General features: G+C 43.2%; 1 pseudogene across 1 annotated transcript in view; it reads right to left on the reverse strand.

The window, feature by feature from the left end:
- Nucleotides 1-2649: 2649 nt before the first annotated feature.
- Nucleotides 2650-27853, reverse strand: part of LOC307055493 (large ribosomal subunit protein mL40-like) — a 29720-nt pseudogene continuing 4516 nt past the window's right edge. Inside the window, exon 2 of the transcript in view lies at nt 2650-3221. The product of the transcript in view is annotated as a large ribosomal subunit protein mL40-like (transcript). The remainder of the gene's footprint in view (nt 3222-27853) is intronic.

Consider the following 27853-nt stretch of genomic DNA (forward strand, 5'->3'; position numbering starts at 1 on the left):
CATCCATGGTTCCCAGTTACTCAAGGATAAAGTCCAAAATCATTAGCCTCACTTTCAAGCCTTTGCCCATATATATGAAAAGTCCTGAGCTACACTGGCTTCAGGCACAGCTGGATTCAGAAGCACACATATTTTGGGGAATCTCATTTCTCTCTATCTCCAGGCTCTGTCCTCTGTATTGGCTTCATTTTCAGGGAGAATCCACTATGTGGTGGCAGAGATGAACACATAGGGACTTCAGGTTTATAATCTGGTAGTTTATCAAACTCAGCGGGGAGTGAATGCAACTTGTCTAGTAAATTCTAGGAAAGTTCAGAGGATGCCTATTATTAGTCAGGCTAGGTCATATACCCATCCTTGACCATGCTTTTGGTTTATTGTCCACTTCTGATGCTTTGGGGGTGGGATCACCCCAAATGAACGACTTTTTTGAGAGTGATGTTTGGGTGTTTCCAAAGGGTATTTGAGATGATATTATTTTAAGAGGAGGATGTGGCATACACCATCGCCTAAGAAATAGCTGTGTTCCTCTTTTTTAAAAATTAATTAATTTTTTTAGCTGCATTGGCTCTTCATTGTTGGGTCTTCGTTGCTGCACACGGACTTTCTCTAGTTGTGGAGAGCGGGGGCTACTCTTCCTTGCGGTGCACAGGCTTCTCATTGTGACGGCTTCTCTTGTTTCAGAGCTCGGGCTCTAAGCGTGTGGGCTTCAGTAGTTGTGGTTTGCAGGCTTTAGAGCGCAGGCTCAGTAGTTGTGGCGCACGGGCTTAGTTGCTCCAGGGCATGTGGGATCTTCCCGACGCAGGGCTCGAATCTCCGTCCCCTGCAGTTGCAGGCGGATTCTCAACCACTGTGCCACCAGGGAAGTGGCGGCTGTGTTTCTCTTCTTCCTTGCTAACAGAGTCCAAATTTTTTTAAGGCAGCAAGATGCTAAGGGAAGGAGAGCCCCTCCCTCAGCCTCGGGCTGAATCATAATTGGTTTAACCCAAGGCCTGGAATCCCATTCCTATTACAGTGATTGGTTTGTGGGTCTGCATGTGACCTGGCTCTAGCCAATGAGAATCTAAGGGGCAGGCTGCTGGAGGGCTCCTGGGAAATATTTTCCTCCCTGAGAAAATAAGTGAGGACATCAAGGAGAAGCCTCTGCCTACCTTCTTTGGATATTGTCATGGGAAGATGAGAAGCTTAAAGCTGTGGCAGCCATCTTGAAACCATGAAGAGAAAGTGAGATTCACAGAGAAGCCAATGCATCAATCGGCCTTTGTTGAGAAGCTGAATTATCTAAACTTAGTACCTTCTCTTGACTTAAAAAAAAAATTGTGCTAAAATACACAAAACATCAAATTCACCATATTAACCAATTTATTTTATTTATTTGTTTTTGTTTGTTTGTTTTTACTGTATGATATTCACCCATATGTGGAATCTAAAACAAACAAACTGGTGAACACAAAAAAGAAACAGACTCACAGATATAGAGAACAAACCGATGGCTACCAGTGGGGAAGGGCAACACAGAGGCAGGGGATCAAGAGGTACAAACCATTACGTATAAAATAAGCTACAAGGTTTGTTTTCTATGTTTGTGAGTCTGTTTCTGTTTTGTAAATAAGTTCATTGGTATCATTTTTTTAGATTACACATATAAGTGATATCATATGATATTGGTCTTTGTCAGACTTACTTCACATAGCATGATAATCTTTAGGTCCATCCATGTTGCTGCAAATGACATTATTTCATTCTTTTTTATGGCTGAGTAATATTCCATTATATATATATATATATATATATATATATATATATATATATATATATATCACATTTTCTTTATCCATTCATCTGTCGGTGGACACTTAGGTTGCTTTCATGTCTTGGTTACTAAAGGGGAAAGGGGACAGGAGGGGTAAATTAGGAGTTTGGGATTAGCAGATACACACTACTATATATAAAATAGATTAGAAAACAAGATTCTACTGTATAGCACAGGGAACTATATTCAATATCTTGTAATAAACTATAATGGAAAAGAATCTGAAAAAGAATATGTATATATGTGTGTGTGTGTATATGTATATAATATACGTATATAACTGAATCACTTTGCTGTACACCAGAAACTAAGACAACATTGTAAATCAACTATACTTCAATTTAAAAAAATAGATGAAGGGAATTCTCTGGCAGTCCAGTAGTTAGGATGTAGCTCTTTCACTACCGAGGGCTCGGGTTCAATTCCTGGATGGGGACCTAAGACCCCACAACTCACATGGTGCGGCCAAAAAAAGAAAGCCACAGGATATACTGTACAAGACAGGGAGTATGGCCAGTATTCTACAACTATAAATGGTGCGCAGCCTCTAAAAATTGTGAATCAGTATACTGTACACCTGCAACCCATGCAATATGGTACATCAACTACACCTCAATTAAAAAAACAACAAAAACTGCATGCATCTTACCACGCTTCCAGTGTACTAGACATTTCTTGCTCATCCTGTGCAATCAGAATGACTCCCTCTATAATAGATCAATATGTTCTGAGATGTCCAGGTGGCCCAAGTCAAGCATTGAGCCCTGGTCATTCCGGCTTTCTGGGCCAGTGTGTTCTGTGGACAGCTGCCTGCAGCTCTAACTCTTGAACTCCACCTATGTGTACACCTTGGTGATGTCATGGTACCTGCCTTCCAGGGGCTGGTAGTTGGAGATCGGCGGCGTGTACTCTAGCCCCTGTCTCTCAAAGGGGAACAGACTGGGGTCCCGCTCGGTGGCTGCCTCATGGCGTCCGGGGATGTGAGCCGCAGCTCCTGCAGACTCCATGCCGGGCCTCAAGCATGGACCTGACGGCGTCCTTCTCCAACTCCATGTTGTAGAGCGACCACTTCTTCAGAAGCAGAGCTCTCTGCTTGCTCTCCTCCAAGGGGAGCTGCACTGCAGGCCGGTGTCTCACTTTCTCTGGGAACTTCACAGGCGTGATAAAATCCTTAAGGGGAATTAGCTCGTGGCTGGCCTTTTCCTGTCGTGGCATCCTCTTTTTCAAGCGGTCCTTTGCAGCTTGGCCTTTTGTTTGGATTTTTCTTCTCCTTCTTCCTCCTCTTCCTCTTTCTCCTGCTTCTCCTACTGTTCCTCAGGGGCTCTGCTCTCTTGGGAACAAGTCCCCAGAGGCACAACAATGAAGCTCTGGTGGTGTCTCTCATCTGTGTCTGCCAAGCTCCCAGAAGCTGGTTCGAGGGGCACAGGGGCACTCCAGAAGGGACCTTCTAACCACTTTAAAGTGTATAACTCAGTGGTATTTGGTATGTTCACCATGTATGAAACCATTACCACCATCTAGTTCCAGAATATTTTCATCACTCCAAAAGGAAATCCCAATTCTCCTTGCCCCAGCCTCTGGCCACCCCTGCTCTATTTTCTGCATTTGCCTATTCTGAATATTTCAAATAAATAGAATCATTATACAGTATGTGGCTTTTTGTATCTGGCTTCTTAGCATAATGTTTTCAAGGTTCATCTATGTTGCAACCTGTATCAGTACTTCATTTCTTTTTGAGGCTGAATAATATTCCACTGTATGCATATACCACATTTTATTTACCCATTCATCAGCGATGGACATTTGGGTTGTTTCCACCTTTTGGCTATTGTGGATAATACTGCTATGAACATTCATGTACGAGTTTTCATTTGAACACCTGTTTTCACTTTTGAGTATATGCCTAGGAGTGGAACGATGTGGTACTTCTGTGTTTAACTTACTGAGGAATTGCCGAAGTGTTTTCCACAGTGGCTGCACCATTTTATATCCCCACCAGCAATGTAGAACGGTTTTAATTTCTTTGCATCCTAGCCAACACTTGGCTATTTTCTGCATTTATGATTATAGTCATTCTAGAGGATGTGAAGTGGTATCTTATTGTGGTTTTTTTTTTTTTTTTTTGCGGTACGCGGGCCTCTCACTGTTGTGGCCTCTCCCGTTGCGGAGCACAGGCTCCGGACGCGCAGGCTCAGCGGCCATGGCTCACGGGCCTAGCCGCTCCGCGGCATGTGGGATCTTCCCAGACCGGGGCACGAACCCGTGTCCCCTGCATCGGCAGGCGGACTCTCAACCACTGCGCCACCAGGGAAGCCCTTACTGTGGTTTTGATTTGCATTTACCTACTTACCAATGACAATGAACATTTTGTTCATGTGCTTTTTGGCCATTTGTATATCTTTTTTGGAGAAATGTCTATTCAAGTCCTTTGCCCATTTGTTAATTGAGTATTTTCTTTTTGTTGGTTAGTTGTAAGAATTCTTTAAACAGTATGGATACTAGACCTATCAGAGGTATGATTTGCAAACATTTTCTCCTCTTCTGTGGGTTGTCTTTTCACTGTCTTCATAGTGTTCTTTGATATACAAAAGTTTTAAATTTTGAAGTCCAATTTGTCTATTTTTTTCTTTTGTTTCCTGTGCCTTTGGTTTTATATCTAAGAAACCACTGCCAAATGCAAAGTCATGATGATTTACCCACGGTTTTTTTTGTGTGGTTTTTTTTTTTTTTTTTTGCGGTACGCGGGCCTCTCACTGCTGTGGCCTCTCCCATTGTGGAGCACAGGCTCCGGACGCGCAGGCCCAGCGGCCATGGCTCATGGGCCCAGCCGCTCCGCGGCATGTGGGATCTTCCCGGACCGGGGCACGAACCCATGTCCCCTGCATTGGCAGGCGGACTCTCAACCACTGCGTCACCAGGGAAGCCCTACCCACATGTTTTATTCTGGGTTAAATTTTGCATATGGTGTGAAGTGAGGGTCCAACTTCATTCTTTTGCATGTGGATATATCCAGCTGCCCCAGCACCGTTTCTTGAAGAGACTATTTTTTCCCCTACTGAATGTTCTTGGCACCCTCGTCAAAAATCAGTTGACCATAGATATATGTTATTTTTTAATGGACTCTCAATTCTATTCCATTGATCTGTATGTCTATCTTTATGCCAATACCATGCTGTTTTGATTACTGTGGGTTTATAGTAAGCTTTGAAATTGGGAAGTATAAGTCCTAGAACTTTGGGGTTTTTTTGTTTTTTGCTTTTGTGTGTTTGTTTTTTCAGTATTGTTTAGGCTGGGCTTCCCTGGTGGCACAGTGGTTAAGAATCCGCCCGCCAATGCAGGGGACATGGGTTCGAGCCCTGGTCCAGGAAGATCCCACATGCTGTGGATCAACAAAGCCTGTGCGCCACAACTACTGAGCCCGTGTGCCACAACTACTGAAGCCTGCACGCCTAGAGCCCGTGCTCTGCAACGAAGAGAGTAGCCCCCACTTGCCACAACTAGAGAAAGCCCATGCACAGCAACGAAGACCCAATGCAGCCAAAAATAAATAAATAAATAAATAAAATTTAAAAAATATATTGTTTTGGCTATTTGGAGCTCTTTGAGATTCTATTTGGATTTTAGGATGAGTGTATGTATCCATGATCAGACCCCTGATGTTCAGTGTGAACCTTTCCTTCTCTTCTGCTGGAGGTCACTGACATGGTCATGATAGTAAGTGTGGCAGCAGGCATCCTAGGAGTGGGCCTGGCTGCCATAGGCATCACTGGGATCCAGCTGGACAGAAGCAAGTGGGAAAAGCAATAAAGCCAAGGAATTGCCCTGACAGCAACCAGTTAGTATGGAGAAGTCTTGCTTAGCCAGCAGGCCGTGAAATTTGGTTTACTGATTTCATTCTTTGTGCTCCTTTAGGCTTATTTTAATAGAGCTAAAAAAAGCACAGGAAGAATTTTATTGGGGGAAATGCAGCCTAAGTGAATCTATTAAAGACACAGTTGGGCTCTGTTATGGACTGAATGTGTCCTCACAAAATTCATGTTGAAGCCCTAACCCCTAATATGATGGGATTTGGTGGTGGAGCCTTTGGGAGGTAATCAGGTTTAGATGATGTCATGGGGGTGGAGCCTTCATGATGGGATTAGTGTACTTACTAGAGGAAGAAGAGAGATCAGGTTTCCCTCTCCTCCTTGTGAGGACACAGTGAAAAGGCAGCCATCTGCAAGCCAGGAAGAGGGTTTTCACAGGAACTGAATCTGTGAGCACCTTGATCTTGAACTTCTCAGCTTCCAGAACTGTGAGAAATAATTGTCTGTTGTTTAAGCCACCCAGTCTCTATCATTTTGTTATGGCAGCCTGGGTTGACTAAGACACTCCTGATTTCCAGGCGAATAATTCTAATGTTTTTCTTTTTAGGATGATGCTTTCTGTAAGGTTTTAATTTTTAAAATTGAGGCTAAAATGTGTGCAATAAAGTGCACATTTTTTTTTTTTTTTTTTTTTTTGGCTGTGTAGCATGGCTGACGGGATCTTAATTCTCCCACCAGGGATTGAAACTGGGCCCTGGCAGTGAAAGTGCCGAGTCCTAACCACTGGACCACCAGGGAATTCCCTGGAATGTCCTCTTTTTTGATGAACTTGTTCAAGCCTTTTGCCCATTTTAGTGGGCTGTTTGACTTCTCAGTGAGCATTCACACAGAGCAAAATATCTTCACATTCTGTGCCACTTCAGAGAGGTCCAGTCACCTATTTCTTTCCTAGACCTCCTTGCTACCAATTTTCCAATCACATCTCTCCCAAGTCCCTGGCCATCCAATTAAATCATGGTTATCTCTTCATGAATCAGTGTAGGTCTGTACCTTTAGCTATCTCTCTTTCTAGAAAAAGTGAGCCACAACGTGTGCTTCTCAAGTTTCTGTCTCCCGGGAGTATTTCCCTTCACCAGTGTCTTTCAGGACCAGCCCTCAGTGGGGCTGTAGTGCTGCAGCCGTGTAAGTTCAAACAGTGCCAACATGCTATGCCAAACCGCTTGTAAACCAGGCCCAAAGTTTTTCTTCCTTGGTTAGCTGCTCATAGAAATACCCTATCAGGCTATAGGGAGAGAGAAGAGGCCATGTATTAGAGTAGGCACCATAGCAATCTGGGAAGTCAGGCACATCAGCTGCCAGTCTTGGACCAGAAAGTATAGCTGGTACAGATATCTAGGGAAGGCTGTTGCCTCTGCATCTGGTGCTGGGCTGGATGTTGCTGTTGGGTAGCAGGGCCAGCGGTTGGAAAGAAGGGCTGGACAGTCTGGGATCCACTGGCATCTTTAACCAAAGTGCAAGGGCTGCTTCATTACTTCTGCTTCCTCAGACTCTCACAATTGTCTCTTTGGGCCAACTCTGACCCAGGACCACAAAAGAAAGGGGGGTTTTGGGATATGTATTTCCATCTTAGCCAAAAATACAACATAAAGCTACTATGTCCATCCAATGAGTTCTTAATTTCAGGAATTATATTTGTTCATTGGAATTTTTCTGGTAATAGATTCTCATTCTCTAGGGAAATTCTGCTACATCTCTTCAGCCATTTTCTCTTCTTCTTTTGTATTTTCTTTAACATATTATTGATAAAGTCTGTCTACTTATTGCAATTTCTGAATTATCTGTGACTCTGCTTCTAATTTCTGTTCTTTTTTTTTTCTTTTGAATATTGGTCCTATTTTCCTGCCTCTTTGCATGTCTAGTAAATATTGATTGTGTGTTGGATATTTTGTACAAAAGAACAATTATTTTTAAAAAAATAGACTATAGGGACTTCCCTGGTGGTGCAGTGGATAAGACTCCATGCTCCCAGTGAAGGGGGCCTGGGTTTGATCCCTGGTCAGGGCACTAGATCCCACATGCATGCTGCAACTAAGAGTTCACATGCCACAACTAAGGAGCCCTGGAGCCACAACTAAGGAGCCTGCCTGCTGCAACTAAGGAGCATGCCTGCCACAACTAAGACCCAGTCCAACCAAAAAAAAAAAAAATAGACTTCATTTTTGGGAGCGGTTTTAGGTTCATAGGAAAACTGAGAGAAAGTTACCATGATTTCCCATTTACCTCCTGTCCCCACACATGCATAGCCTTCCTCATTATCAACATCATCCAGCAGAGTGGTACATTTGTTACAACTGATTAACTACATTGACACATCATTATCATCCAAAGACCATAATTTACATTAGAGTTCCCACCTACATGTGCTGTACAAATATATAATAACATGCACCCACCATTATAGTACCATACAGAGTAATTTCACTGTCCTAAAAATCCTCTGTGCTTGACCTACTCATCCCCCTCTCTCTTCTCACTAACCTCTGACAACCATTGATCTTTTTATTGTCTCCATAGTTTTGACTATTCCAGAATGTCATATAGTTAGACTCCTACAGTATGTAACCTTTTTAGATTCACTTAGTAATGTGCATTTCAGGTTCCACCATGTCTTTTCATGGCTTGCTAGCTAATTTCTTTTTAGTGCTAAATAATATTCCATTGTATGGATGCACCACAGTTTTTATCTGTTCATCTGAAGGATATCTTGGTTACTTCTAAGTTTTGGCAATTGTGATACAAGGTACTATAAACATCCCTCTGCAGGTATTTGTCTGGACATATGTTTACAGTTCCTTTGGATAAGTACCAAGGAGTGCAATTACTGGATCATATGGTAAGAGTATATTTAGATCTGTACAAAACTGCCAAAGTGGCTGTACCATTTTGCATTCTCACCAGCAGTGAATAAGAGTTCCTGTTGCTCCACATCCTTGCCAGTATTTGGTGTTATCAGTGTTCTGAATTTTCACCGTTTTAATGGATGTGTAGTGTTATCTAATTGTCGTTTTAATTTACATTTCCCTGATGACAAGTGATGCAGATCATCCTTTACTGTGTTTATTTGCCATCTTTATATCTCCTCTGGTGAGGTGTCTGTTAAAGTCTTTGGCCCTGCTGTAGACCGGATGTTTGCAAACCCTCAAAATTCATATGTTGAAATCCTACCCTCCAATGTGATGGCATTAGGAGGCGGGGGCCTTTGGATACGATTAGGTCATGAGGGCTCTGCCTCCATGAATGGTATTAGTGCCATTATAAAGAAGACCCAGGGCTTCCCTGGTGGCGCAGTGGTTGAGAGTCCGCCTGCTGATGCAGGGAACATGGGTTCGTGCCCCGGTCCGGGAAGATCCCACATGCCGCGGAACGGCTGGGCCCGTGAGCCACGGCCGCTGAGCCTGCGCGTCCGGAGCCTGTGCTCCGCAACGGGAGAGGCCACAGCAGTGAGAGGGCCGCGTACCACTAAATAAATAAATAAATAAAAATAAAGAAGACCCAGAGAGCTCCATCTCCCTTTCCACCATGTGAGGTTCCAGTGAGAAGATGGTTATATATGAACCAGGAATCAGGTCCTTACCAGAACCTGACCATAGTCACATCCTGATCTTGGACTTCCAGCCTCCAGAACTGTGAGAAATAAATTTCTGTTGTTTATAGACCACCCAATATATGATATGCTATAGCAGCCAAAGTGGACTAAGACAGGACTGTATTTTAATCATGTTGTTTGTTTTCTTATTGTTGAATTTTTTAAAAAATAAATTTATTATTTATTTTATTTATTTTATTTTTGGCTGCATTGGGTATTTGTTGCCGCACGTGGGCTTTCTCTAGTTGCGGTGAGGGGGGGTTACTCTTCCTTACGGTGTGTGGGCTTCTCATTGCGGCGGCTTCTCTTGCTGCAGAGCATGGGCTCTAGGCGCGCGGACTTCAGTAGTTGTGGCTTGCGGGCTCTAGAGAGCAGGCTCAGTAGTTGTGGTGCATGGGCTTTGTTGCTCCACGGCATGTGGGATCTTCCTGGACCAGGGCTTGAACCCATGTTCCCTGCAGTGGCCGGTGGATTCTTAACCACTGTGCCACCAGGGAAGTCCGTCATGGTTTTAACTGAGCATTTTATATGATTCCACTTTCTCTCCTTTCTTAGCATATCAGCTATACTTCTTTTTTTAGTTTTTTTAGTAGTTGCCCTAGAGTTTGTAATATACATTTACAAGTAATCCAGATCCACTTTCAAATAACAGTATACTACCTCGTGGGTAATGAGTTTCTTACAATAGCAAAATAATCATAACTCTTCCCTCCTGTCCGTTTGCTCTCAATCATGTCACTTATATATAAATATACATTATATATGTATACATTGTTACTATTATTAATTTGAACAAACTGTTATCTATTAGATCAATTAAGAATAAGAAAACTGGGGGACTTCCTGGTGGTCCAGTGGTAAATAATCCGCCTTCCAATGCAGGGGACGGGGGTTCAATCCCTGGTCAGGGAACTAAGATCCCACATGCCATGGGGCAACTAAGCCCGCGTGCCACAACTACTGAGCCTACGTGCCTCAACTAGAGAGCCCACATGCCACAAACTATAGAGCCCACATGCTCTGGAGCCTGTGTACCACAACTAGAGAGAGAAAACCCACGTTCCGCAACTAGAGAGAAGCCCACGCACCACAACGAATATCCTGAGTGCCACAACTAAGACCCAACACAGCCAAATATAATAAATAAATAAATAAATAGAATAGAATAGAATAGCATTTTTTAAAAAAGAATAAGAAAACTGAAAGTTTTACCTTCACTTATTCTTTCTTCGATATTCTTCCTTTCTTTATGTAGATCCAAGTTTCTGACCTATATTATTTTCCTTTTCTCTGAAGAACTTCTTTTAACATTTTTAAAAAGAAATGGCAGGTGTACTGGCAAAAAGTTCTCTCAGTTTTTGTCTGAGGAAGTCTTTATTTCTCTTACACTATTGAAGGATAATTTTACACAGTACAGAATTCTAAGTTGTTTTTTTTTTTTTTCTCTCAGCACTTTAAATATTTCACTCTACTTTCTTCTATTGCTTGCATGGTTCCTGAGAAGTCAGATATAATTCTTATCTTTGTTTCTCTATAGGTATTTTTTTCCTTTCTGGCTTAGGATCTCTAGTATTTTTCTTTATCTTTAATTTTCTGTAGTATGAAAATGATATGCCTGTGTATAGTTTTATTTTATTTATTTATTTTTTTGGATTTATCCTGCTTGATGTTCTCTGAAATTCCTGGATCTGTGGTTTGGTATCTGACATTCATTTGGGAAAAGTCATTATAGTTTCAAATATTTCTTCTGTTCCTTTCTCTTTCTCCTTTTCCTGTTATTCCCATTATGTGTATGTTATACCTTTTGTGGTTGTCCAATGGTCCTTGGATAATTTGTTTTGTTATTTTCCATCTTTGTTCTTTTTGCTTTTTCAGTTTTGGAGGTCTCCTTGATGTCTCCTGAACCCCAGAGATTCTTTCCTCAGCTGTGTCATGTCTACTAATAAGCCTGTTCATTTACATTACAGTGTTTTTGAGCTCTAACATTTCTTTTGCTTCTTTCTTAGGATTTCCTTCTCTCTGATTATTGCCCATCTGTTCTTTTTTTTTTTTTTTTCTTTGGCTGTACGCGGGCCTCTCACTGTTGTGGCCTCTCCCGTTGTGGAGCACAGGCTCTGGACGCGCAGGCTCAGCGGCCATGGGTCACGGGCCTAGCCGCTCCGCGGCATGTGGGATCTTCCCGGACCGGGTCACGAACCCGTGTCCCCTGCATTGGCAGGTGGACTCTCAACCACTGCACCAGGGAAGCCCTGCCCATCTGTTCTTGCATGCTGTCTACTTTATCCCTTAGAGCCCTTTTGGACATCATATTAGCTTATTAATCATAGTTGTTTCAAATTCCTGGTCTGATCTTTCCAACATCCCTGCCAAGGTTGGTTCTGAAGCTTGCTCTGTCTCTTCAAACTGTAGTGGGGTTTTTTCGTTTGTTTTGTTTTTGTTTTTTCCTTTTAGCATGTCTTGTCATTTTTTCTTGATAGGCAGGCATAATGTACTAGGTAAAAGGAACTGCTGTAAATCAGCCTTTAGTAATGTGGTGATAAAGTGTGGGAGGCGGGGAAGCATTCTATAGTCCCATGATTAGGTCTCACTCTTTTAGTGAGCCTGTGCCTCTGGACTGTGAACTCACATGTGTTTCTTCATTTTTTACCCCTCTAGGGTGTGACAGGATGACTAGAATTGTCTGGAGTTGGGTACTTCCCTTCCTCAAGGTCAGTTAGGTTCTGATAAAACCCCAGCAGGTTAGGCTCTGGTTCAACATTTTCTCCTGAAGGCAGACCTTGTTAAGAACAGAATATTTGGCATATTTCAGAATGGTTCCTTTTCCCCTCCCCTTGACAGAGCATGAGGGTTTCTTCTCTGATATTCACTGTGAGAACCAGGTAGAGCCCTTGGAAGTAAATCTCCCATAAGTGGATCCTCCTATGACAGGGTCCCCCTAGAGATTTTAACTCGGAGTGTCCACTCTGAGCTGCAAGCAATTCATCAACTATAATTCAGGTTTCCCTACCCAGCACTGGTGCCCATGGACGTTTCAGCTTGTGGGTTTCTGCTTGAGTAGATCTGAATCTCCGTATTTGCCTGTCTCTCCAATTTGGGGCATGGCAGTTTGCTGCCCTCACTTCTGTGACCTCACTGTCACAGGTCCCTGGCTCTCTGTGACTTCTGTCACTTGGGACCTCACTTCTCTTACACATTGAGAAGAGTTGCTGATTTTTCAGTTTGTTCACCTTTTTATTTGCTGTTAGGACAGACTAGCAACTTCCAAGCTTCTTATGTGCTGCACCCAAAGGACCATTATCTTTTATCCAGATGACTTTAATCTTTCACCAGAGGATGTTCTACATTTGGGCTCCTGCACTAAGAAATTGATCACGTCAAGTTAGGGATTGAGCTGGATTGGGGATAAGTTCCAGTTTTATGAATACGCTATCTACCTTTGTTTCATCCTCATTTCTCAGGCATGAGCCTTCTGGGCTTTTGAATGAGAGCCTAGACATTCTCTGTCTCAGCCTGTGGGCTGTGGGAGGTTTTATTCTGTCTTTTGGAGGTTTTGAGTTTAACTCTCCCACCTCCCGCCCCACATATCTTCAAAATCTGGCCCCTTTGTTTCATGCAGGCCCTCTTTCTGTAATTGGACTTTGTCTCCTAAACACCACGCGACTGCAGATTTTGCTCCCTCCACCTTTTAGGGGCCTCCAGGAGCCTCCAGCTCCTCATGACCACCAAAATCTTTGCTGGTTTCTCTTTCTCCCAGTAATGTTCCTTTGCCTGAGCTAAGCTTTTGTGTCCAGAATTGGCAAATGCCTCCAGAGAAAAATATTTGACCAGTGATCCTCAGCTTATTCAGGAATGAAGGCTCTTCTCTCTGGAATTTTAGTTCCTCTCATTCAGTCATAACTCTCTGCTGACTTTAAAAAGACAATTCTTGCAATTTTTTGTTTTTCTTCTAACTTCTGCAGTGGGAGCATTGGTCTGCTGAAAACCTCTATATCCTGGTTGGAAACAGAAGTCTTTTGATCTTTTCTTAAATTCTGTATAATTTACTTTCATTATTTCTTCAAATATTTTCTCCTCTCCAACTTTTTTTCTCTTTCTGAAGTCTTATTATCTGGATATTTTTACTTCTACTTTAATACTCTGTAACTTATATTATTTCTTTTATATTTTCTAATTTTTTTTGAATCTTCCTTCTGGGAAAGTTATTCAATTTGGTCTTCCAGTTCACTAATATTTTCTTCAGCTGTATTCATTTTATTTATCCCATCTACCTGGACTGATCAGCACTTCTGGTTCTGAAGGGCTGCTAAGAATTTATCAGACTGTTATATTCATTCATTCACGTATTCATCAAATATTCATTGAATGCCTAACTTATGCCAGACTGGGTTCTAGGCATGGGAAATTCAATCACCAACTATACAAAGGTGGCTTACTAATTTAAACCTCTAGCTCAAATTCACACATGCAACAGCCTACTTGACATCAGAGGCATCTCAAACTCAACGTGTCCAAAATTGAACCAGGGATCTTCCCCTAATCAGTATTCCCTTGGTGGCAAGTGGCAGAACTCCAAGTCAAACTGGTTTAAGCCGTAAAGCAAAATTATTGGCTTAGTTAACTGAAAAGTCCAGGGGTAGGATGACTTCAGGCCTGGCTGATTGATATTAGAGGCTCAATGATATTGACAAGACACAGTATCTGTTTTTCCATCTCTTGCTTCTGCTTTTTTCTCTGTGGACTTACCTTGTGGGATCTTGTTTCCCCCGCCAGGGATTAAACCCAGGCCCTCGGCAGTGAAAGCATGGAGTCCTAACCATGGGACTGGCAGGGAATTCCCTCTGCTGACTTAACTTCTAGGCTTACGCTCCTCACATTAGGGTGAGATGGTCACCAGCACCAACAGGCTTACATGCTTCCAGCTCAGTGACTCCAGCAGACAGAGATTCTGTTTTCCCAATAATTCCATCATCAGCTCCAGGCTCAAGTCTTGCTGACTTTGCTTGGGTTTTATGCCTTGCTATGAACCAATCATTGTAATCTGGAGAAGGAATCTTTGGATGAGCCAGATCTAGGTCTTAGGCTGACTCCTGCAGCTGAAGTTATGTTCTGCTAGATTTGCAACCCAGTGAAATAAAAAAGCCTCTTTCCTGAGCGCTCCATCAAATGTTTGAAGGGGGTTCTCATCTGCCTGGCTTAGGACTCATGGCCTTTTCCAAACCAATGTCTGTGTCCTATTGGTAGGCCTGGATCTGGAGTTGCCAGATTTCATAAATAAAAATATGAGACATTCAGGGCTTCCCTGGTGGCGCAGTGGTTGAGAGTCCGCCTGCCGATGCAGGGGACATGGGTTCGTGCACCGGTCCGGGAAGATCCCACATGCCGCGGAGCGGCTGGGCCCATGAGCCATGGCCGCTGGGCCTGCGCGTCCGGAGCCTGTGCTCTGCAATGGGAGAGGCCACAACGGTGAGAGGCCCGTGTACCACAAAAAAAAAAAAAAAAAAAAAAAAAAAAAGAGACATTCAGTTACATCTGAATTTCAGATAAATAATGAATAAAATGTGAAGATCCATATGTCCCAAGTAGGCATCCTGTACTTTATCTGGCAACATTACCTGGGTCATACACCAGTCCCACAATGTGGGGGATGAGATCAGCCACACCCAAACCACTTGATTTAAGTGTGAGAAGCACAATTCCAAAAGGAAAAATGGAGTTGCTGTTTCCAGAAAGAAGCATGGATGTGGACTGCACAAATGATAGTTGACCTTGATACTCTCTGTGCACACCCAGTTCATTGCAACCCATTAGCCCTTCCCCATCTCCTTTATCCCTGCTGAGAGATCCCCATTTGGTACAGGAAGTAGATAGCACTCCCTTGATTTTAGGAATATAGGCTCTGCCCTCAGCCTCGGGGGATAAATTATGATTACTCTAAACTACCAGTGATAATCCTTTTCTTTTTTGCCAAATGACTGGTGTTAAAGAGAAAATTATTCAGGACAATTGTTGACGATGATCAGGTAGACTTTACAATGAGGGTTTGTATTAGGGGAGGGAGATCTGGATCAACTTCGAACACAATAAGGAAAAGTGGGGATTTATAGCCAAGGAGCAGGGTGGGGGTCAGTGGATGGAAAATTACTAAATGGAAACCTCAGGGGTGAGGGCGGGATTGTGGCTAAACCGACCTAACAGAGTCTTGCTAAAACTGAATGATGCAGAGATGAATACAGAAGCCCAAAAGTCAGGGCATAGTTGAGAATAGAGTTCAAAGGAGCCTGACTGGAGTTTGTCAAGGAAGAATCTTTGTCACTGATACAAATCTGCCTAGCTTCCTTTGTGTCCAGGTATGGTCATGCAGCCAGTTCTGGCCCATGAGAGGCAAGGGGAAATTTGCTGGGGAGTTTCTGGAGAGGATTTTGCTTCCCAGATAAAAAGACAGAGCCCCTGAAGGGAAGGACCTTGTGCCCCTGCACCCTACTTTTTACTTGGAATGCTGGTGTGAGCACATGATATATGGAGCTATATCTGTCATGAGACAACAAACATAGGAGTAAAAAGCCATCATGCAAAAAATGACGGGGCCGAAGAGTGGAAAGAGTCTGAGAAAACTCTGGAAACTCCAACCTCCGGGCTTCATCTGTAAACAATAAACAGCCTTATAGTTTAGCCTCTGCCTTCTGGTACTTGCAGCCACATGCTCCCCAGCTCATCTGCCCCCTCCCCTGAGCCTGCTTTTCTCCCAATGTCGCACAGCTCAATAAATAGCACCATCAACATAGGCAGAACACTCTATGACATACATCACAGCAAGATCCTTTTGGACCCACCTCCTAGAGAAATGGAAATAAAAACAAAAATAAACACATGGGACCTAATGAAACTTCAAAGCTTTTGCACAGCAAAGGAAACCATAAACAAGACCAAAAGACAACCCTCAGAATGGGAGAAAATGTTTGCAGATGAAGCAACTGACAAAGGATTAATCTCCAAAATTTATAAGCAGCTCATGCAGCTCAATAACAAAAAAACAAACAATGCAATCCAAAAATGGGCAGAAGACCTAAATAGACATTTCTCCAAAGAAGATATACAGATTGCCAACAAACACATGAAAGAATGCTCAACATCATTAATCATTAGAGAAATGCAAATCAAAACTACAATGAGATACCATCTCACACCAGTCAGAATGGCTATCATCAAAAAATCTAGAAACAATAAATGCTGGAGAGGGTGTGGAGGAAAAGGAACACTCTTGCACTGCTGGTGGGAATGTGAATTGGTACAGCCACTATGGAGAACAGTATGGAGGTTCCTTAAAAAACTACAAGTAGAACTACCATATGACCCAGCAATCCCACTACTGGGCATATACCCTGAGAAAACCATAATTCAAAGAGAGTCATGTACCAAAATGTTCATTGCAGCTCTATTTACAATAGCCCAGAGATAGAAACAACCTAAGTGTCCATCATCGGATGAATGGATAAAGAAGATGTGGCACATATATACAATGGAATATTACTCAGCCATAAAAAGAAACGAAATTGAGCTATTTGTAATGAGGTGGATAGACCTAGAGTCTGTCATACAGAGTGAAGTAAGTCAGAAAGAGAAATTTAAGAATTTAAGGAATTTAAGAATAAACTTTTTAAGGATAAAATTTAAGAATAAAATTTTTAATTTAAGAATAAAATAATTTAAGGAATTTAAGAATTAAAAAAAATGTCATGAAGAACCTAGGGGTAAGACAGGAATAAAGACACAGACGTAGAGAATGGACTTGAGGATAAAGGGAGGGGGAAGGGTAAGATGGGGCAAAGTGAGAGAGTGGCTTGGACATATATACACTACCAAATGTAAGGTAGATAGCTAGTGGGAAGCAGCCGCATAGCACAGGGAGATCAGCTCGGTGCTTTGTGACCGCCTGGAAGGGTGGGATAGGGAGGGTGGGAGGGAGGGAGATGCAAGAGGGAAGAGATATGGGAACATATGTATATGTATAACTGATTCACTTTGTTATAAAGCAGAAAGTAACACACCATTGTAAAGCAATTATACTCCAATAAAGATGTAAAAAAATAAAATAACACCATCACCTTTCCTTTCATGCAAATCAAAACTTCAACGTCATCACTGGAGCCTCCCTCTCCTCCCACTGTCCCTCACCCATTTCTGTTGAACTTCCTCAGTGACTCTGGAATCTGCCTGCATTCTACATTTCCACGTCCACTGTCATATTCCTAGCAGCTCCTCTTTTTTCTCCTGGTCCAGTTCAAAGGCTTTCTATCCATCTCCTGCCTCTACTCTTTGTTCCCCTGCAATATCTTTCCACAGTTATCTTTTCAAAATATAAATCTGATAATGTCAACCTCCCTCACAATGTTTAAACACCCTTCGGTTACCTCCTCTTACTCTTAGAAAAAAGACCAAAATCCTTAACAAAGCCTTTAAAATCCTGCATGCTTGGCTCTGCCTCAAGCCATATCTCATCCATGCCACTTTCCTCTTTATATGAGTCTGTTTCCTTCCACCACAGGACCTTTGCACATGCTGGAATGCCTAGAATAATCTTCCCCACCTCCACTCCCCTGACACACTCTTGCTCTGCCTTCAGATCTTTCCTTTACCCTGGCTTTCTCAGGTGAGCCTTTTCCTGTCCACAGAGACCCTCTCCATTGCTCTCAAGACCTAGGAGATGTCCACAGGTATCTCTTCCCTGCCTCCCCTGGAATCCTGCCAGGATTACCTTCAATTGCTGAGATCCTTCCCCTCTGGAACAATCCAGCTGCTTTGCTTCTGTGAACCCAGGCTTTCAGATCAACGACCTGCTAATTCTTCCACAGCAGTGAGAACAGAAGACTAATTAACATTTCAGTACATTATTTTGACATACAAATAAGAAGGTAATTACATTCTTGTGTTTTCCTGACTGGGTTTTGCAGCAGACCACCATAGGTCCTTGAAATGCCTACAGGAAACCTAAAGTATGAGGACAATTGAACCAGGAGCAGGGGGAGAAATGCATTCCAGGTGCGGTATGTGTACAGCCTCCTCCTTGAGGGGTCCTGGAGTGCTAGTAGTTAGAGATGAGGATAAGGGGTAATCTGGGCTGTGAAGGAATGGATTCTGATTCTGAGGGCAATGAGAAGCCAGAGGGCTTTAAGCAAGGGAGGTACTGCACCAGATTTGCTTTAGAAAGATCATTCTAGTGCTGTGTGGAGAATGGATTGCAGGGGACAAGACTGGGGCAGGGAGATAGAGGAGAAGGCTGATGCAGTGGTGCAGGAGACATGATGGTGTGAAATTAATTAAGCAAGGAGGCCATTAGCCTGAGGGGGCTCTAATGCTACATCACCTATGGAAGCAAACCAAAATCTAAGCCTGCGAATATCTCAAGGTTATGAAAGCAAAACCTAAAGACAAACAACCACAAAGAGCCAACTAGGATTTAAGTTATAGCCAATCAATACTTTCCTTACTTCCAGTTTTTCCATATAAAAGTTTTCTTCAGCTCCCATCAACAGAGCACTTCTAACCACTTTCAGTTTGGCACTGCCTTATTTGAATTGATTTTTGCTCAAATAAATTCCCTAAAAATTTAGTATGCCTCAGTTTATCTTTTAACTGTTCTGGTGTCAGAAGTGGGATCCAAAGGAGATGCCAAATGGCCCACAGGAGCAACAAGCAACCAGGCAGAAGTACCCGCTGAGCCCATTGAGCTCACTGCTTTCTTGCTACATCTGAAAGATGGGTAAGTTCCTTTCATGTCTGAGGTTTGCAGGTTTTGTGTTTGAAAAAGCTCCCTGAATTTATTCAAGCATTTCTTTCTCTGGTCTGGGTCTGGGGGACAGCTGACTTAAAAGAAACTGGACTGGGTCCAGGGTCAGATTAGGTCTGACTTAAGCTGGACTGGGTCTGTTAGGGGAAATACTGACTGAAACTGCCAGCCCTGGCCAGGCAACATAGTAACCACTTACATGAGTTATTTTAAACAGGAGGTCCTGGTAAGGAACACAGAACTAACAAGCTACCACCAACTGGAAGAATTCAGGAAAGGTCAAAAGGAGAGAGGACATGCCAGTCCATTTCTCCTTCCAACCTCCCAGAATCCTTCTCACTGGAATCCATCTTGGCTGAGTGATGCACGTACCACCAGGAAGGACCCTGAGTCAGAACAATTGGCCAGAGACAACCCGGAAACTAACCCCATTCCCATAAAACCCGAGACTGCAAGCCACGTGGCAAAGCTGTCCTCCTGGATTCCCTTACCCTCCTGCTGTCCACCCGGGTACCCCTTCCCAATAAAGTCTCCTGCTTTGTCAGCACGTGATTAAATTTTTTTTTTTTGCAGTACACGGGCCTCACTGTTGTGGCCTCTCCCGTTGCGGAGCACAGGCTCTGGGTGCGCAGGCTCAGCAGCCATGGCTCACAGGCCTAGCCGCTCCACGGCATGAGGGATCTTCTCGGACCAGGGCACGAACCCGCGTCCCCTTCATCGGCAGGCGGACTCTCAACCACTGCGCCACCAGGGAAGCCCTCAATTGCCTTTTAAAGTGAGGCCCTCTGCTGAGCCTTGAATACTAAATGTAACCATCTTTTCTCATGGTCAAAGGCTGAATTAGGGCCATCATAAAAGGTTCTCCAAATCCTCAAGAGAATCCTCAAAATTTTTATGAGGAATTTAGAATTCTAATTGCAGCCTATGATATGGGCTCCCAGATCGCTGCCAGTTTATTCATATGACATTAGGACCTAGCAATACCCAAAAATAAATGACTGAAGCCCAGTGGGAAGACCCTAAGAGTGATATTAAAGACCCACATGCAAACTGCTCTGCCAGGGATGGCCCAAAAGGCTCCAGAAAAATAGCCCTAGACCTAAGTGAAAAAAATTTTTTTTAATTAATTAATTTATTTGTGGCTGTGTTGGGTCTTTGCTGCTGCGCGCAGGCTTTTTCTAGTTGCGGCGACAGCAGGAGCTACTCTTTGTTGAGGTGCGCAGGCTTCTCATTGCGGTGGCGTCTCACGTTGCAGAGCATGGGCTCTAGGTATGCAGGCTCAGTAGTTGTGGCTCACAGGATCTAGAGCGCAGGCTCAGTAGTTGTGACACACAGGCTTAGTTGCTCCACGGCATGTGGGATCTTTCCGGACCAGGGCTCGAACCTGTGTCCACTGCATTGGCAGGCGGATTCTTAACCACTGAGCCACCAGATAAGTGCCTATTTGAAAGAATTGATAAGGTATTTCCTCAAAAGACTGACTGGTCTATCAGTCAATCTTGCAAACAACAAAAAAAGAATAAATCAGTCTCAGATCATAAGACAAAATTGGAAACCCTGTTTGTGAAATTCCGGGCTTTCTTTATTAAACGAAGGCTCAGAAAACACCTTCACTTCCTTATTCATTAGCAAGCTCTGGCTGAACTAAGTAGCCTAATAAAGAGACACAAGCTGTGCTGGGAAGCCACCTTTCCTGCTGAATTAATAGCCCTAGCTAAGCATTTTGAAAAAACCCTGGAGCAAGCTGAAATTCAAAAGCCAACCAATTTACGACCCTGAAGTTACAATAGTTCCAAGGGCCAAGGGGACCTCCATGAGCACATTAAAAGCCAGAACCTAGAGGTTCTTCACTCAGGAATACTGTGCCCTGAAGTGTGTGCCTTTGCTGTAAACGAGTCAGGCACTGAAAAAAGCAATGCCCCCTGCTGAACCCATCGTTTAAGAGACCTCCACCTATTAGTCTAGACTGCCTTTCCATTGGGGGAAGTCAAAAAATTTGATTACTGAAATAATAAGCATTGATGGGGCTTTGAGGGATCCTTTGGTAAGTTGCTCCCCAGGATTCCTCTAAATGAGAAAAGGGAAACTAAGATAAACAGTGCAGAATACGGCACAGTATGGGGGTTTACCATTGCCACTTTATCTGTATTAAAACCCACTTTCACAAAACAGCAAATCCCTTGGAGTAAAGTATTCCCATACTGAGGGTTTCTAGCCAAAGGCAAAGGGTATTTGTGTCTAAACTAAACTAGCCCAGGTGACACTAGGGCCATTTTTGGGAAACCATAGTTGCCTTCTGTGTGACGTGGCCCCAGTAAGCCTGTTAGGATGAGATTTGCATTCTAAAATAAAGAGTTACATAAAATTTAACTCAGAAGGAATTTCCTGACCCTCCTGAACCTGAGGTGTTCTGCTCTCCGCAAGCAGGAATTGATGAAATTGAGACTCTAAAGTATGAAAGCCCTTAACTCTCAGAAGTGCGTGAATGCTGGACTTCCCTGGTGGCGCAGTGGATGAGAATTCACCTGCCAGTGCAAGGGACATGGGTTCAAGCCCTGGTCCAGGAAGATCCCACGTGCCGCAGAGCATCTAAGCCCATGTGCCACAACTACTGAACCTGCACTCCAGAGCCCGCGAACCACAACTACTGAAGCCCGCGTGCCTAGAGCCTGTGCTCCACAACAAGAGAAGCCACTGCAATGAGAAGCCTGTGCACTTCAACGAAGAGTAGGCCCCAACTCGCCACAACTAGAGAAAGCCCACGCACAGCAACAAAGACCCAACGCAGCCAAAAAAAAAAAAAAAAAATTGCTTTGACCATTCGGGGTCTTTTGTGTTTCCGTACAAATCGTAAAATTTTTTGTTCTAATTCTGTGAAAAATGCCATTGGTAATATGCTAGGGATTGCATTGAATCTGTAGATTGCTTTGGGTAGTATAGTCATTTTCACAATACTGATTCTTTTTTTAAAAAATATTTATTTATTTATTTATTTGGTTGCACCAGGTCTTAGTTGCAGTAGGTGGGCTCCTTAGTTGCGGCTCCAGGGCTCCTTAGTTGCAGCTCATTGACTCCTTAGTTGCAGCATGTGGGCTCCTTAGTTGTGGCAGGAGGGCTCCATAGTTGTGGCATGCAAACTCTTAGTTGCAGCACGCAAGTGGGATCTAGTTCCATCACCAGGGATCAAACCTGGCCCCCCTGCATTGGGAGCGTGGAGTCTTATCCACTGGACCACCTGGGAAGTCCCACAGAATACTGATTCTTCCAATCCAAGAACATGGTATATCTCTCCAACTGTTTGTGTCATTTTTGATTTCTTTCATCAGTATCTTATAGTTTTCTGAGTACAGGTCTTTTGCCTCCTTAGGTAGGTTTATTCCTAGGTATTTTATTCTTTTTGTTGCAATGGTAAATGGGACTATTTCCTTAATTTCTCTTGCTGATTTTTCATTGTTAGTGTATAGGAATGCAAGAGATTTCTGTGCATTAATCTTACATCCTCCAACTTTACCAAATTCATTGACTAGCTCTAGTAGTTTTCTGGTGGCATCTTTAGGATTCTCTATGTATAGTATCATGTCATCTGCAAGCAGTGACAGTTTTACTTCTTCTTTTCCAATTTGGATTCCTTCTATTTCTTTTTCTTCTCTAATTGCCATGGCTAGGACTTCCAAAACTATGCTGAATAATAGTGGCAAGAGCAGACATCCTTGTCTTGTTCCGATCTTAGAGGAAATGCTCTCAGTTTTTCACCATTGAGAATGATGTTTGCTGTGAGTTTGTTGTATATGGCCTTTATTATGTTGAGGTTAGTTCCCTCTATGTCCACTTTCTGCAGTTTTTTTTTTTAAATCATATATGGGTGTTGAATTTTGTCAAAAGCTTTTTCTACATCTATTGAGATGATCATATGGTTTTTATTCTTCAGTTTGTTAATATGGTGTATCACATTGATTGATTTGCGTATATTGAAGAATCCTTGCATCCCTGGGATAAACCCCACTTGATCATGGTGTATGACCCTTTTAATGTGTTGTTGGATTGTTTGCTAGTATTTTGTTGAGGATTTTTGCTTCTATGTTCATCAGTGATATTGGTCTGTAATTTTCTTTTTTTGTGATATCTTTGTCTGGTTTTGGTATCAGGGTGATGGTGGCCTCATAGACTGAGCTTGGGAGTGTTCCTCCCTTTGTAATTTTTTGGAACAGTTTGAGAAGGATGGGTGTTAGCTCTTGTCTAAATGTTTGCTAGAATTTGCCTGTGAAGCCATCTGGTTCTGAACTTTTGTTTGTTGGAAGGTTTTTTTTTTTTTTTTTTTTTGTGGTACGCGGGCCTCTCACTGTTGTGGCCTCTCCCGTTGCGGAGCACAGGCTCCGGATGCGCAGGCTCAGCAGCCATGGCTCACGGGCCCAGCCGCTCCGCGGCATATGGGATCCTCCCAGACCGGGGCACGAACCCGTATCCCCTGCATCGGCAGGCGGACTCTCAACCACTGCGCCACCAGGGAGGCCCGGAAGGTTTTTTTTTTTTTTTTTTTTTTTTTTTTTTTTTTTTGGCTGCGTTGGGTCTTCATTGCTGCACAAGGGCTTTCTCTGGTTGCAGCGAGTGGGGGCTACTCTTCTTTGTGGTTCATGGGCTTCTCATTGTGGTGGCTTCTCTTGTTGCAAAGCACAGGCTCTAGGCGCATGGGCTTTAGTAGTTGTAGCACGTGGGTTCAGTAGCTGTGGTGCATGGGCTTAGTTGCTCCACGGCATGTGGGATCTTTCTGGACCAGGGCTCAAACCTGTGTCCACTGCATTGGCAGGTGGATTCCTAACTGCTGTGCCACCAGGGAAGTCCTTGTTGGAAGACTTTTAATCACAGTTTCAATTGCGTTACTTGTGATTAGTCTGTTCATATTTTCTATTTCTTCCTGGTTCGGTCTTGGAAGGTTGTACTTTTCTAAGAATTTGTCCATTTCATATTAGGATATGACTTATACTTATACCTCATGCTGTTGAGAGTCTATTAAACTCCCATCATACTCAACATTTTTCAGCAAGCCGACTAACATGAGATCCTTCTCCTTTCACTTTTTTTTTTTTTTTTGGCCTAGCTGCGCGGCATGTGGGATTTTAGTTCCCTGACCAGGGATCAAACCCATCCCCTCTGAAGTGGAAGCGCAGAGTCTTAAGCACTGGGTCGCCAGGGAAGTCCCTCCTTTCACTTTCTAACCTCCATCTTTTTTTTTTTTCATTTTATAGTTTTATTTCATTCCCATATATGTGTGTGTATATATATATACATATTTTTTAACATCTTTATTGGAGTATAATTGCTTTACAATGTTGTGTTAGTTTCCACTGTACAACAAAGTGAATCAGCTGTATGTATACATATATCCCCATATCCCCTCCCTCTTTTGTCTCCCTCCCACCCTCCCTATCCCACCCCTCTATATCGTCACAAAGCATCAAGCTGTTCTCCCTGTGCTATATACATCTAAGCTTCTTCTTGAGCGCTGCAACTTTCTCAACACTGCTGCCCTTGCAGACAATGGTACAGATCACTGTAACTGTGTAGACATGGTGTCATGGTTATTGACCCCTTGCATTGACTTACAGGACACATCGTTAGAAAACCAAGATTTGATACTCTTTGTCGCTGGGTCCTATGCTAAGAATGCGGAAGGGAAAAATCAATCAGGATATGCTATGACAGCTCAATAGGAATTATTGGAAAGGTGAAGCCTTCCCCAATTTAACTTTGCTCAACCAGCAGAACAATAAAATATGCTCTCACTCGGAGTTGTCAGCTATTCAAAGGAAAATCAGTAAACCTTTATACAGATAGTAAATATGCGTTTGGGGTGGTCCATGACTTTGGTATATTATGGAAACAGAGAGGTTCCTCACTGCTGGTGGAAGGCTGATCAAAAATGGGCCCCAGGGCTTTGCTGGTGGTGCAGTGGTTAAGAATCCGCCTGCCGGGCTTCCCTGGTGGCGCAGTGGTTGGGAGTCTGCCTGCCGATGCAGGGGACACGGGTTCGTTCCCCGGTCCGGGAAGATCCCACATGCCACGGAGCGGCTGGGCCTGTGAGCCATGGCCGCTGAGCCTGCGCATCCGGAGCCTGTGCTCCGCAACGGGAGAGGCCACAACAGTGAGAGGCCCACGTACCGCAAAAAAAACAAAAAAACCAAAAAAACCAAGAATCCGCCTGCCAATTCAGGGGACACAGGTTCGAGCCCTGGTCCGGGAAGATCCCACATGCCACGGAGCAACTAAGCCCGTGTGCCACAACTACTGAGCCTGCGCTCTAGAGCCCGTGAGCCACAACTACTGAGCCTGTGTGCCACAATTACTGAAGCCTGCACGCCTAGAGCCCGTGCTCTGCAACAAGAGAAGCCACAGCAGTAAGAAGCCCGTGCACTGCAACGAATAGCAGCCCCCGCTCGCCGCAACTAGAGAAAGCCCGCGCGCAGCAACAAAGACCCAACCCCGCCAAAAATAAATAAATAAAATAAAAATCTTAAAAAAAAAAAATGGGCCCCATGTAGCACTCCCCCAGTGGTCCAGTAGTTAGGGCTCTGTGCTTCCATTGCAGGGGGTGCAGGTTCTATCCCTGGTCGGGGAATTTCCACATGCTGCTCAGGGTGGCCAAAAAAAAAGAGAAAAAAACAAACCACGGCCCCAAGTAAATGAACAGCTCTCTGTCATTCTATTGTCTAACTGAATTGCAGTTATTAAAACTGAAGCTCATACTAGAAAGACAGAACCTGAGTATCAGGGAAATGCTCTAGCAGACTTCCATGCTAAATCAGCCATCACTAAAATTGTATCAATATGCAACTTGAATGAACTCCATAAGATTGATTCTAACCAAATTATTTATGATAATTTATATAAAAGACAAAATCAGGCATCTGAGCTGGAGCAACAATGTTGGGACCAACAAGGGTGCAAATTTCATATTAAACAATTCACTGAGGGCCAGGATAGTCGCCTGGTTCTTCCTGAATCCTTGAAAATGCCATTAGTAAAAGCTCTACATTCTGCAACTCATCATGGCACAGATAAAATGATCCAAATTATGAAGAAGTATTGGTGGAATGACTACTCCAAGGTCACAAATTTGGTTTACCACCAATACCTGATTTGTCAAACCCATAACCCTGGAAAGACTATTAAGGTATTAGATGGAGCATTCTCACCACCTACTGGGCAGGCCGTTTGAACACTTACAGATGGATTTCATTCACTTGCCTCCCTCAGTGGGTTACTGATATGTTCTTGTAATTGCTTGTATGTTCTCAGGATTGATTGAAGCCTTCCTATGCAGAAAGGCTGATGCCGCAACTGTGGCTGAGAAACTTTTAGAAAATATATTTCCTTCCTGGTGCTTCCCCAGAGAAATCTTCAATGATAGGGGAACTCATTTCACCAGACAAAAAATTAAACAAGTAAAGCACTGCTGACTCAATGGCATTATCGTTGTCCTTAGTCAGCTGGTGAAGTAGAACAGACAAATGGTAACTTAAAACTAAAGCTAGCTAAATTAACAGAATCAACTGGACTGCCCTGGCCTAAAGTTCTACTATTCATTTTAATGGTGATTAGATCAACACCTATGGGAAAGGATAAAGTAATACCTTATGAAATAGTGACAGGAAAACCTGTGCCCTTGGTGATAGAAGCACATCTGTCTCCTGTACTCAAATTCTGATATGATTCAATATTGTAAAGCTTTAACGTATTATGCTAAAATGTATTTCCACCAGGTAAAAGAAGCTTTTCATGACCCTCCTACAGATTGTCGAGGTTTCTACAGCTTAGAACCTGGGGAGTGGGTCTTCTTCTCAGGAAACGACACCTGAGAAAGACTGCCCTTGAACCTCGTTAGAAGGGACCATTCAGGTTCTCCTCACTGCCCAGATGGCAGCCAAACTTCAGAGACTTGAACCTTGGGTCCACATCTCCCAGTTGTAAAGGGCTCCTCCAAACTCTTGGAACTGCATACTAGCCGGAAATCTAAAGTTAAAATTGGGAGATTCCTCCCCAGAAACAAATGACATCTTGAGGTGGACAGCTCGCTGGAGATCACAGATCAAGATCTTTATCTCCAATATGAAATCTTTATCCCTTTCACCTACTTGCTCTCTGCTTTTTCTCTTCATTAATGCATGGAAAGATAACACTATAATTAGGATTTCACAAACAATAGCTACTGCAGGAAACTTAACTAACTGCTGGATTTGTCATGCTAAACCAAAATCAGTACATGAAGGGAGAGACCCTTTAGTTTACCCTACAAGTAATTTCACTGAAATCCCAAATGCCACTGTGTGCCTAAATTGTTCGGCAGCTCCCTTTTATAAAGGTAAAAATACTAAATCTACATATCCCCATTCCTCGCTTCAATTTAATCCAACCCTGGGATGGGAAAATGAGATTCACTCTATATATATATATATATATATATATATATATATATATATAAAACACTGCAGAGCAGCCAATGTAAATCAGACCATTTATAGGCTTGCTGACAGGCCCATATATTTAGGTGGTCTTTCAGTATGTTGGGTCTTGGTAGGATGATGCTAACACCTCTGTACCAACCAATGAGCCTACAGATGCTAATACTTATGAGGGAGCCCTATGTGCACTTCCTGGCTATGGCTTTATATGTGGAAGTTTTGGTATTGGCCTCTATGCTTGAGCAACTCATTGTCTTGACAGCTGGAGGATGAAAGGGCACTGTGCTCTTTTTTTTATTTATTTTTATTTTTGGCTGCGTCAGGTCTTAGTTGCAGCATGCGGGATCT

The sequence above is a fragment of the Hyperoodon ampullatus genome, assembly GCF_949752795.1.
Source record: "Hyperoodon ampullatus genome assembly, chromosome: 7".
NCBI classification, from domain to species: Eukaryota; Metazoa; Chordata; class Mammalia; order Artiodactyla; family Ziphiidae; genus Hyperoodon; species Hyperoodon ampullatus.